The sequence below is a fragment of the Anomalospiza imberbis genome, chromosome 3 (genome assembly GCF_031753505.1).
Source record: "Anomalospiza imberbis isolate Cuckoo-Finch-1a 21T00152 chromosome 3, ASM3175350v1, whole genome shotgun sequence".
NCBI classification, from domain to species: Eukaryota; Metazoa; Chordata; class Aves; order Passeriformes; family Viduidae; genus Anomalospiza; species Anomalospiza imberbis.
The window spans coordinates 110,330,503-110,343,657 of record NC_089683.1 but is presented as its reverse complement, the minus strand read 5'-3'; the positions used below and the strand labels follow the sequence as shown (position 1 = coordinate 110,343,657).

The 13,155-nt window shown below is 45.1% G+C and overlaps 1 protein-coding gene and 1 long non-coding RNA gene across 3 annotated transcripts in view; both read right to left on the bottom strand.

The window, feature by feature from the left end:
* Positions 1–13,155, bottom strand: part of LOC137471825 (uncharacterized) — a 34,454-nt gene that overhangs the window by 12,159 nt on the left and 9,140 nt on the right. The window contains exon 1 of one of the 2 annotated variants that reach the window (XM_068186385.1): positions 344–874. The exons of the other annotated variant lie outside the window; for it this stretch is intronic. The gene's annotated coding sequence lies outside the window, so the exon portion shown is untranslated. Of the gene's footprint in view, positions 1–343; positions 875–13,155 lie in introns of those variants that run through there. 2 annotated transcript variants of the gene reach the window in all.
* LOC137469999 (uncharacterized) lies at positions 12,005–12,837 on the bottom strand. The gene is made up of 2 exons (XR_010996863.1): positions 12,472–12,837; positions 12,005–12,237 (listed from the first exon to the last, which is right to left on the bottom strand). It is a non-coding gene; the product is annotated as an uncharacterized lncRNA (long non-coding RNA).

The following is a 13,155-nucleotide window of genomic DNA, read 5'->3' as shown; positions in this document are numbered from 1 at the left end:
AGGACTCTCCCAGGTCCTCCTCCACCACTAAAGGAATGACAAAACCAAGAGCACTCATTCAGCACCCTGTTTGCTCAGTGTCACTTCTCCATCCTATGCTGATTTTAAGAACACAGACATATTATTCTCCTGGCTACCTCATCACTATCATCCAGGAATGCTTCACAAGCATTTAATTGTTTCTCTCCCCACAATTCCATGAGAAAAGCAAAAGCCAGCCCCTTGCAGTGACAGCAGCGGAGCTGGGTACAGCCCTCACTGGGTACAGGTGGCTGTTTTGCAGAGCTCACACGGCCACCAGCACGGCCAGGAACAGAGACAGAGAGGAAGGGAGGAAAGGCACCTGGGCTGTGGTCAGAGCACAAGTTTTTCTTATTCCTGTGGGAGCAGAGAGCTGCCTTCATTTATAGCTGCAGCATCCAGGTCAGCCAGAACCTCTCATGCAGAAAGCCTGCTTGAGAGGGAACTCGGGTGGCCTGATTTTCTTAATGGTGCTTTTTTTTTTGTGGCACTTTATATGATTCAGTGCAGTTGTGTCACCTATAATTGGCAGCATTCAGTGCACCTCTCAAGATGGGCATTTAGAAAATGAGAAACATTTGGATGGCAGCAGCTTTCCTACAAGAGGGCAGCATAAAGATTAAACAGATGACTTCCATTCACAGCGGCTGAGTGCCACACTTTTGTAGGAATACTCCTTTAACACAGCAACTTTGCAATATGATTTTCTAGGTGTTTTTTAAAGGCAACTGGGGTTTCTATAAAATGTATATGGATATATATCACCTCCTACATGAACTATTAGCAGAACTAGAACATTCAGTCTCATTACTGTGGGAAATTTGTAGAACAAAACTCTTTGCAAGACCTTAGAGTTAGGGAAGGTGATTTATTAAAAAGATTCCAGTAACTTGGTCCTACCCACTCCCACTGTCCCATCAACATACTCACATGCACAGGACTGTATGGATCAATCTGCCCAGGATCAGCCAAGTATAGCAGGAAGCACACTTAGGATAACACCACCACTCCACTGCACCTCTGGGATGGGCTCTTCTTCATTTTTGTATGCACCTTTTAGACCCTTCAGCAAGGGATGTGATGATCCTGTGTCTCACCCTTCAAGAGTTTCAGGCAAAACTGAGACTTTTGTTACCCTTATCTGGGCATTTCACAGTTCCTCTGCTGTGGGTCAGCATCTTGTCACCTTATCTCTAAGGCTCCAGTTTGGGTTTTGTGCTCTGGTTATTTATCTGCAGAAACACATGGGTGGTCCTGCAGCAATTAACACATGCCATTCCTTTAACCCTTCATCTGCTGGTTTTCTGGTGTCTTCAGGCAGGCATTTCTTCACATCAGTATTGGTATTTCTGCTACAAAACCTCCACATCAAGCATGTCTTAACCACGTGAGATCCTGGCACAATTTGGAAGCTGTTAACTTCCTGTGAACCAGGGCAGGGAACAACTTTGGCAACAAATTACATGGCTTCTGGCTGGCAGAAATGCAGAGGTTGAAAATGTCTGTGTGTTGTGGCAAATTTTAGGCAGCAGTCCCTTTAAGCGATTCTCCTGTTTCTGTGTTACCACACAAGCTTCATTCACCCTCCTTCCCACATCCCTTATCCTTGCTTCTCCATCTGCTCATCTGTCTCATTCTCAGTATTCCATACAATTGTTCCCATCCCCTTTTCCTTAGAGGAAATACCACTTCCAAAGGCTGGTTTCTGCCAATGTCTACCCTGTCCTCTCCCACAAGGATGTGCAGAAGTATTTTCAGACCTTTAACTCAACAGAATCATTTGGCTACTACCTGAAGGCAAAAAAGCACACCCTTTACTCCATGTTCATCTTCCAGACAAATTTGCAGGCTGCCTTTCAGAACATGGAAGTGTTCAAATAATGAAAAAAATTATTTCAGACAGAAACTTAAGACAAAACATCAGTTCCCTTCTAAACTTAGTCAAAACCATTGAGACCTCTTGTACTGTAACTTTGCAGAAACAAACCAAGCCTGAGGCAAGGAAGAAACAATGGAAAATTGCAGCAACAAGGGAAAACTGCAGCCAAAAGTGGGAATTTTGGTGAAGTCAAAAGAGAAAAAAGGGAGCTCTAGCAACAAGAATAAGGAAGCCATAACTGCAAACAATGGTGTGATTTTTGTCTTCAGTAAATGCACATGTTACTGAAGACATGCGTGCACACCCATACATCCAGATCCTCACTTTGCAGCCTCCCCAGAGTCATGCAGTAGGAGCTTTTATTCCTTCAAGCAGGAGACCAGGTATTTCCGTGGAAAACCAGCTGAACACAAGGGCTTTACATCTCAAGAAGGTGAAATGCAGTTTCTCACAGAAGCCTTTCTCAACACACAAAAGCTCCCAGGCCCTGCCACCCACCACTGGAGGCCTGCCTGCTCCTGCAGATGCAGGTGAGGACCTGCCCCTGTGCAGCCCCAGTGCGGCAGGTGATTTGGGCTACCTGTGCTTTGGACCTGGGATGCCCTATCTCGTCCTTTGGCTTGCTCTTTGGAGGAACTGGAACCCTTTCCTCGGGCAATGTAGAATATTAGAATTGCTTAAGCTGGAAAAGACCTCTAAGATCATTGAGTCCAAATGTTAAGGCAGCACTAAACATGTTTCCAAGTGCCACATCTACACATCTGTTAAATACATCCAGGGATGGTGACTCCACCACTTCTCTGGGCAGGCTATGCCAGGGCTGGGCAATGCTTTCAGTGAAGAAATGTTTCCTAATATCCAATCTAAACCCCAGAACATCAGAAACATGCAGAAAGGTCAGAAGCATGATCAGCCACCTCTTTCAAAAACGATTAGCAGCAGATTGAGGAGGACTGAGCTCCCACGAGTGTTCAGAAAAAGCCAGTAAGTGTCCAAACCCTGTGCACATTGGAGAGGTGCCTCTTAACATATTTTCCACATATTTCCAAACCTTATGTTGTCCTAGCCCAAACACCCTTCAGAGTTATCATGGTGTTACTTTTTTGCAATTCAATCATCAAAGCAGTGTCCGCCCTTCCTCCTTTTCCTCCTTCCTACTAATTAATTTTTAAGCAAAACTTATGGTGCTAGCAGTTTTGATCTGGTTATTCTGTTGAGGCTTGCCTACAGTCAGAATCCACAAAGCCTCAGTAGTGCCATCACTGTGAGCTTGCTGTCATGCCCAGGAAGCCAGCTGAACTATCAGCTCTCTGGATAATAGCACAACAGCCTTTTCTCCTGGATTACACCTTCTAAATGTGTGAGAGTGCCATCAGCACAGGGCTTTGGCAGTCTCACAGACGAAGGCACATCACTGGCACGTAGTAAAGTGGGCCATGCAAGACACAGAAGACTGGCCAGTCAGTCCCCACACCCCTCTCATCAGCTTTAGAAGCTCGGACACAAGTTGAGGCATATCATGACTCATTTTGTTTGAAAGTTTGTAGAAGTGACAGAGTCCAGTCCTACAGATAAACAGAGGATCATTCTCACCAAGTGTATTTTTTTTAAAGACACTGGTTATTACTGCAAAAGAGGTTATGTATAGGCTACATAATCTGACTGTGTGCCACATGGCCCTGCAAAACTCCCGTGCTAAAACAACAGCAGACCTAAGATCCACTTAGAAAAACTCACTTGCTGCAAATCAAGGAGAATCAGGGCTGGTGCCAATTGCTTAAAGACTTGCTCTGACCACAGATACCTCCAGACAGAACTCACCAACAATGTGAGCAGCAGAATACAGGAATTCTTCTTTCAAAAATTAAGAGATACACACTGAAAAGAGCAAACCCAAACAGCAAAGGTTTGGGGTTTTTCTTTTGGCTTCTTTCCACCAACATAAAACCCTCCACACCTTCCATGCAGGGTGTTTTTTCTTGAGTGGGTTTGAACCACAACAACTCCAGTGTTATCCTTCTTAACGTGTTCATTCTTTGTGGGAAGTGTAGATCAAACCTACCTGTTACAGTTGTAAATCAGAGTAATAACAACAAGATCCATCAGTCATTATGATGAAAGGACTGTCATAGCTGGATCCCATTTTATCAGTGGAGGCCATAAATCTCCTTGTATTTTACTCCTCACAAAAAGAGCACTTTTCCAATCAGAGAAAGCTGCTGAGCCAGAGCTGTGCTCTCAAGGCATGTGAGTGTTCGGCAGGAACACATCAGTCACTTGGCAGAGTTCACCCGAAAGGAGAGCCCTGGGTGATATGGTGCAGAAGTGAAAGCTTTTTTCTGCAACGTGCCTGTGGGAGTCCAGGACATCCCTCTGGCTGCCCTGGCTGTCTCGAGACCCTGGCAGGGGGCTCAGAGACCTTGGTACAAAGTCAAAAACACCTGTGGCTTCCATTTTAGCCCGTGAAAAAAGCTGCCAACTCTGTATGAGGAATTACAAGCCACAAGGTTGAGTAGTGTGGTAGTTGACTTAACACAGGGTGGAAAAGTAGAATTTTGGGGCTTTTTAGAATGGGGTTCAAGGGGAAAAGATGGAGGGATTTGGGCATGTCCTAACTTCCTTCTCCTTCTTCTTGCCCTCCATGTCTTGGAGGGATGGTGACACTTTTCTATTGGTTTAAGGTAGAGACACACTGTCCAACATAAACAATAGATACTGGCACATTATTGTAAACATAGCACACGTAGTTTTTAGTATAAAATGTAAACAGTGCCCTAGAGGGCAGACAGAATGCCATGGCTGACTTGCCAGACAGAGCTCAGGAGGTCAGAGAAAGAATGTTATAGATAAGAGAAAAGAAACAACCTTGAGAAGCCGACCCAGCACATTCAGACACTTCTTCTTTGGCTGTGTGGGCTGGGAAGCAAGGACTTTTGCATTCTTAGGGTCACCTCGATCACCAGACCCCCAAGAGTGCCGTACAACAGGAAGTGAAAGTGTCTGAAAGAAGAGAATTTCAGCTTTGCTGGGGGAAGAGGCATCATGATCACTTCATAGAACTCCAAATATTAAAAACCATTATGCTGTACTCACACCCTAAGTATACCATACTGAAGAAGCTCCACTTCCAAAGGCTGCTCCACATGCCAGATAAATCTTTAATACATCAACTTCTGCATCCAACATATAAGGAAATAAGTATGTAAAACCAAACAAAACCCCTCAAAGTCCCAGTAGGCTCCCCTACCTGACCATGAGCAGGAGGCTTTTCAGAGATGCCAGCAGGATCTCTGCAGGTATGGATGGTTTACTCAGACCATTGGATGCACAGCAGCAGAAGAGTCTTGTTCAATTACATTTCTGCCCTCCCAACCATCAGCGAGGACCAGATTTATGCCCAGAAGTTCACTGGTCTCTTAAAATAAAAGCTTGGAAAAGAGCTCAGACCATCCCAGAAGGATGAATACGAAGCCAAGGTCTCCCAACTAGATTATCTAGGGATCTTTGTGTCTTGGATAAGGCTAGAGGTCGATTGCTCAAAACTACTCATTCATGGCAGTCACAGACAGCAGGATTCCACCATCATTCAACACAGGGATTTTCAGAGAAACCATTTCGTTCACAGCAGTTACTGAAAGAAAACTTGTGAGACCACCTTGAGAATAGAAGAGGACTATAGAAATATATATATATATATATGTATGTATATCAGGGACCAGCATTGTCTCACAAAGGGGGACAAGGAGACCCAGCACAGGCTGTGCTCTCACCCACAGCACAGTCCCTGAGCAGAGCTGGGTGCTGGCTGGTAGGAGCTTCCATCAACAGCCCCAGACACAGCAAAGGGGTGACCCAAGCACAGGGGTCACCTGGGGGTGCAATCATTGAAAGGGGCTGGAGAGAAGCTACAAAACATCCCCTCAAGGGCCCATCCTGACAGCAAAAACAGAGACCAGCCCACCGAGGAGGCAGCCCAGGGTTGGGTTCAAATAAAGCTGCTGGGTAGAGGGTTGGGTGGAGGTCCCCACTGAGGCTGCTCAGAGCACTTGGTACCCTCTGGGTGCTTTGGGAGTGTGTTGGGGGGTTTTCACTGGAACCTCAAAGCTGCAGCAGGTCAGAGCCAGGCAGCTGGAGGAGCAGCAGGATGGTGTCTCCATGAGGAGAATGGCAGCTGGGAGGTTTATTGCCACTGCATGCAGCAGCAGCATGCAGAGCTCTGCCTGCTGTGTGAATGAGGGCGACTGACCACTATGGGCCTTTGTTCTTTGCTTTGGTCTGGCTGTCAGGACTGTCAGGGATTGTAAACATCAGCACTGCAGATTTTGGTGTTGGTGCCAAAAAGCAGAGCAGCCAGAAGCTGTGCCTCCTCTTCCTTTCCAATTTAAAGTGCTTCAGCTAAAAACATGTTTTTTGGTTTTTTTTAAACACTTCCATATAAACTTCAATGGAAAAAGCAAAATCATGGACTTAAATGCTCCTTTTTAAGGGCCATCTAAACTGGTGCTTGATGGAAGACCTCATTTATCCCTCACTAGTCCTGAAGACTTTTTTTCCTCTTGTTTTACTTTTCTCCTTGTTTCTTTTCATTCTCATCCATTCTTATCCACTCTCATCGCTTCTTTTGGCATCAGCATCCCCTTTCCTGATCCCACCTAACAAGTCCCCCCCTTACATAATTGGACTTTTCACAGGGCCTCAGGGCAACCTCTCTCCAAGAAAACAAGGAGGACATTCACTGAAAAGGACTGAAAAGGTCAACTTTGTCTCTTTGCTTCCAGGCTTGGGATGTGACCACACCACAGTTCATCTCTAGGGTAGTTAACAGGAAAAATGCCAGCAGGTGGCATTCCAGAATAGCTTCTGGAATCAGCAATGACAGCAAAACCTGAGCTGCATCCAGGGCTCCTCTTACAGCTGTTGACATCTGCACAGTGGAAGGGGATGCAGGAGAGCTGCAGCAGCATCGCCACCCACAGCACCTTCAGGTGACGGCTGCTGCTGCTCCTCTCTCCCACTCTCCCTCCCTCCTCCTTGCCTTCAGTCTTCAGGTTGATTCTCACAAATAAGCCCTTTAATGACATCTGTTTTAAAATTCTTCCTTGGAAGAAAGTATCTGGGTGATGGATCAGGCTGCCACCCAAACACTGAGTCAGTCTCCACTTCTCTCTTCAAGCACTTGAGTATCTTTAAGTGCCATCTGACCTGAAAGCCCTGAATATGAAGTCACACTGGAGAACTTCCAATAGAAGATACATATATGTACATGCATGCATTTGCATGTAGCATCCAGGGGTCACTTTGACTCAACCTAGTTAAGACAGCCAGTTTTCAAAGATTTCTTTGCTTGAGCTTAAGCTTTAGTGGGATTAAAATAGCACTGTCCTGTAGGAAGCTGAGCAAATGCTAAATAGGTCCTCTGATTGTGGCTGGAAGTAAAAGCTATGATTCCCATTTACAGGTTTCCCTCTGCCATCAAAGTCACCCCTTGCCACAGTTGTAGCTACTTCCACTCTCAGCAAAAGCAGGTATTGCCCAGGCTGTGAGCAGCAAGACACCTGCTGGCTGTGCTAAAGCCTGTTATTTCAGCCTGGAGTAGAAATACCTTCTTGTCTTAAAAGCCTCACTGCTGGAACGTAGTAAGTAATGAGTAAAAGCCAGAAAAAAAAAACTTGTTCTGAGCATTTTAACTTGATTTGCCTCCTGGAGTTGGGTAAATGGCTGCAGACACATGGCAGTGTGCTCAGGAAGCCACAGGGAGTGGAATCTGAAAGCTCCAGATTACATTTTGACCCAAACAGGAAAGTGATCTCAGTTGTGTAGCAATGAATTCTCCTCATTTGCTGAGACAATTTCTATCACAACCATAGGAAAAGAAAACCCTAAGACAAGCAGATGGATAAACCTCCAGAGAGCCCGTGGAGATGCCGTGAGCACCTTGACTTCCAGAGCTGACAGTGCCTAAGGAGCAGCACCCAGGCTGTGCAGGCACTGAGGAAAAAGAGTTTGAATATTCCTGCCCCAGAGTCAGCAAGAGGGGTGAAAGAGAGATCCCTTCCTCTGCTTTGGCACTGTTTATTCAGAACAGAGCACTTTAAAGCTATCCTTCTCCGCCATCAGCCTTTTGGGAAAACAATGACTAAATGCTGGCTTTGAGGAATCAGTGCCTGGCTTATCTCATCTCTGCACCTCCTGGTACAGCCTCTTCTTCCAGGCGTGTGGCTCAGGTTTCTGGAACAAGGAGCCTCCCTCCCTGTGGCTCAGTGGCCACAAGTCCTGTCTGAGCCTGCATGAACATTCCTGCCATTGGAACAAAAGTGACAGAGCTTGGAAACCAAGAGCCCTCCGTGGATGGTGTAGGGTGTGTATCACTGTGGCTGCATCCCAAACCGCTGACTTGGATAAAGCCAGGAGTCCCTGGTTAGCACAGCTGGAGTGGCGGAGCAGCAGAGAGCAGCCAGGTGGGCAATGCCTCAGCAGGTAACTCTTTCCCACAAGTAAACTTTAGGATTGTTGGGAGGACAACACTATGGCAATCAAACTAGTCTCAGACATACAACATGCAGGTCCCTCTCATGCCAGGCCGTGTTCACCAAATGCCAGACCATAGGTGTATCCAGAGACACTTCAGCTGGGCTTGGGACTGTCTGTGGTCTTGGCTTTGACCCAGCAGTACTTTTGTCTTGCTTATCTCAGTGTGGTGCCACCTGACAGAGGTGGCACTGGGATCCAGGTGCCAGAGGAAGTCAGGAAAACTGGTTTCTGTTCTCATCTCTGCTACTCATTTGCTGTATATCCTTGAGTAGTTAATTAAGCCTAATATTTCCCCACTTTAGAACTGTGATAATTACATTTATCTCTCTTTGTGAAGAGCAAGGGCTTAGAGGCATTTGAATAAATGGCCTCAAAGAGCCAGGAGTTTTTATAGTTAGTTATAATAATCTGGGTCCTCCCTGATTTTTAAAAGCTCTCCTATTCCAGTGACTCTGCTTCATAGACAAAGCAGAAAAAAAACTGGAGTATAATTACAGAGTGACTCCATATTCTGCTGTGGGCTCCTTGTGTTTATTTGGCTGAACCCAGCTCACCTCCAGCCTTCTTGTTACCTTGCACAGGTCCCAGGGGAGCTGTCAGTATTGCAATGATATAACCATCACTGCAAAGTAAGTAGGACTTTTGTCATGCTGTGATGGTGATTAAAAAGCAGCATCATAGCTTTTAACTTCTGAAATAATATTGGAAATTACTAAGCTACAGGAAATCTGGTATTGCATAAGTGACCTTTTTTCAGAACAAGGGAAAAAATAAGATCTTACTCTTCAAAGGTGTTTAGCAACTTGTTTTTTTTTTCTTTAGGTGCCTAAATTTCAAATGAAATTGTGAGTTCTAATAAGCAAATAGCTCAAGTATGGCTGATGCTTACAGTGAGGAGCCATTCCAAGTTTCATGAGAGACTTCATTTATGGTGCCAATGGGGAAATCCTACCCCTTATGCTCTATATGAGCTTGTTTTCCAGACTTGCAAGGTCCAGGCTTAATTTATGGCCTAAGAACACTCCTGAGGTCTTAGAAAGTCTGAGGTAGAACTGATCCTTTTGCTGCTGATAGTAAAATGAGAGTAAGCTAAAACCTTTATATCCACTGCAATATTTAATAAATAAAACAACACTGAGGAACAATCCTGGGCACTGGGAGATGATCAGTGCTTTTTAATTCCTTAGAAAAATGCCTGGTTTGACCCAGGCCAAGCAGAAGCCTCCCAGATGGAGCCTGAAATTGCCACTCCTACAGGAGTTAGTATGGGGCACAGATCTTCCTTGCTGTTTGCATGTGCCTGCTCAGTGCAGGAAGCTCAGGAACTTTAAGGTGTGGACAAAAACCTACAGGATGAGCTCTACCAACCTCAAAAGCTCTGTCTCGCTTTTAGACATAAATAAAGGAGATACATAGCAGAAAGGGTTAATTGTGCAGGTCAGATGTGCTGCTCCAGAACTTTAAAGCTCCAGAAGAGGGAAGTGTCTGCATTTGCAAATGTGTGTGAGTCTATGTGGGTGTGAGTGTAAACATGCACATTTAGAGGGAAAAATCTTTCAAGAAAATCACAGAATATCCACCACCTTTTTTTACAAGGAAAACAGATGCCAAGATCTTTGAATTAATTATTCTCTGTGAATCACTCTTGCAGTTAAAAGCCATACCAGCATTTCCAGAAAAACTTTCAGTTCGGTATATGTAAACAAATTTAAAGAAAACAAACAAACAGACAAGAAAATGTGAAGATAAAAGGCTTGAGATAATAAGATTAAAGATGTTAATTGGAGGCTGTGGCTTCGACAGACTCTGACAGTGGTAGCTGAGTTCCTACAAAGGACTGCAGCTCTGCCCTGCCAGACGCAGTCATTGTGAGCCTGCATCCCAGCCATGCTCTCCCCAAACCCACCTCACTGCGCAGCCTTTGACTCAGAAAAGCACACAGGCACATGTTGAGGTGACAGGTTTAGAGTTTTGGGTTTGTGCATGTATTTAAAGTCTTCGGGTCTGTGTTTAAATTCATAATTACAGGCAAGTGTCTGCATAAGTGCTTTGAACATGGGCAGGGATCCCCAAAGCACGCATGTCCCCCCAGCCTACTGCTCTCTGGCTCACTTCCTTCCTCACCATGGATGCCAACATTTCTCACCCCTGCTTCGAACCAAGAACTCAGCGTCCTCTGCCTGCATATCATCCTTGCTCCCCACGCAAAGCCCATGATTTTAAAGTCTTGAACTAATAAGCTTTCCAAAAGCGATGAATAATCTAAAGAACAGGTGGGGAAAAAAACAGGGCAGAATTTTTTTGATGTGTTTGTTTTACTTTACACGCTGGATTTACAGCTGATGAACTCACAGGGAGTCATCTATTGTTCTTACTCTGGCTGAATGGTTTTATTTGGAAAGAAAACCGATGAATTAAAGCATTTGACTTTAATTACCTCACAGTTTTAAGTGTTGTTAGAAAATGCCTATCAGTTTTAAGACTATTTTCCAGGAAACCACTGGGTGAGTGCATCTACAAGGAAAGCACGCTCATGGGATAGGCAATGACCACATCAGGAGATGGAAGGCATGTCAATATGATTCTTTCCCCTTCAAACACTGGTGTTTACATGCACCAAGCCATTGTAAGTGTATTGCTGCACTACTGCTGTTGTAATACTGTGTCTGCAAGAGATGGTGTCAGCCAGAACAACAAGCCAAGAAACACAGTAAGTCTTTTCAATTAAGCTTTTTTACCTAACAAGTGTTTATTCAGGTTCACTCCAAATGCTGAAAAAGGTAAAAGATTCCCTGAAAAAGGTTCATATCTCCTGATACAGCCAGAGCAGATGAGGGAGAAAGGAAAAGCCTGTGCAATAATAGAGATGGGCTAAATGCATTGCAACAAAAACATTTCAGCCTGAGAAGCCGCTACTGCGATCGTGGGCTGCCAGCAGGGCAACATGCCAAAACGCTTCTGAAATGCGACTGTGGTTGTAGAGAGCAATAAGAAAATGTCTCACATGCCAGTGCAAACCTCTGCTATCCCAACAGAAAGCACAGAGGAAATGGGAATGCAAGCAGAAGCCTGGTAGTCAGCTGCAAGACCAGCTCTCACTCCTTGACATGCTTGTCACCCAGCGAGGTGCGAGACAGGAGGCGATAGAAGTGCGCTCACCCCCCTGCTCATGAGTAGCGACAAATCCTGTCTGTAGTTTCTGTAGTTCTGAAACTGTTGCTCCAAAAGTGAAAATCTGGCCTGGTTACGTAAAGGCTTCTGCTGTGTCAGACCAGCTCTGTTTCAGATGAAGCAGGACATGACTGTGCCTCCGGCCAGAATGCCAGGGGTTTAATTACTGCCTCTGCCGCCAACGTCCCCACCAACCTCACACCAGCCATGACGTCAGCTGCTGAAATCTGCTCCGAGTCTGTCAAATTCAGCTGGGTACGTGCTGTCTCCCACCCCTTCTCCTGCCTGGGTGGATGCTACATCTCCCTGGGCAGAGCTGCTCTCCCACTGGTGTATATCTACAGTGCTAAGCAAAGAGGGAGAGCAACGGGCTGAAATACAACCCCCACTGGAGAATACTAATTGCTTGGGTCTTCTTCCCTTGTTTGGTCTCATGTTTTTCCCTTGCAGGTTTTCCATGCTGCCATAGCCTTGAAGAACTCCTCTGTAACTGGCGCCCACACCAGCCAGCAATGCCTGAGAGGGAACCTTCTGAGGCAGAGCATTTCTGGCATATTTTCTGCTTGCCATCTGTCTGCAGGGAACCATCCTCAGGGCAGGAGCCTTCTGTGTCACAGGTGATATTCTGTTGGTCCCTATCAGATAATAAAGCTGTTATTAATTAAGACAGGCTAAGCAGGGACTGGTGCTGTATATATACAGTGTGCACTGCACCCAGATGAGTGGGAGGTAAGACTGGCAGTCTGGAGAGCTACTGAGAACCTCAGGGGTCAAACACAGGATTCATCTAGGCTGATGCTGGATATTTACACTGTATGTGGTTCTGGCCTCCCTTAAAACCCTGTGGATAGAAATAGACAATTGTAGACCTCATGTTTCCACAGGAACCATGATGCCTCATTCCATCCTGAATTCCTGAGAGTCTCAGTGTCAAGTGGATGGTGCTGAAGTTGGACACCTGAAGATGGTTAGATGAGTCTGACTCCAACACACTTGACTTCTCACAGTTGTCCTTGTTGATAGAGAACTTTCTCAGTTGGGTGGCCTGTGAGTGAAAAACAGTACCCAGCTTATTTTTGTTTAGAGTTATAGTCAATGGCAGCACTGGCTTTTCCAACATATGAACAAAACCCATGTTCTTGCTACCATAATTTCCACTGATTCCCAGAACCCAGCACACACATGCATTTTTATGCTAGAAAAAAAACATATGTACCTTTGCTAAGAAAAGACTCCAAGATAATAAAACTGTTATTAAAATTAACTTTTTTTTCCAAGTAAAAAAAACTCTTCTGGGAAAAAAAATTCTAAAGGAGATGCACTCTCAGCAAAGAGGACTAGATACATATCCCTGTCAGAACACATGGAGGAAACTAGAACTAATATCACACAGACACTTCCATGCTGTAAAAGTCTGCCAGGTTAGGAAGTGGATTTACAGAGAGAAAAGCTTCCTAGTTATTCTCTGGCACAAATCAATGTCACAGAGCTGCTCTGATGGAATGGAAGCTTCATACAGCACCACTGTTATTACATATTGATTCAGAGTGTCC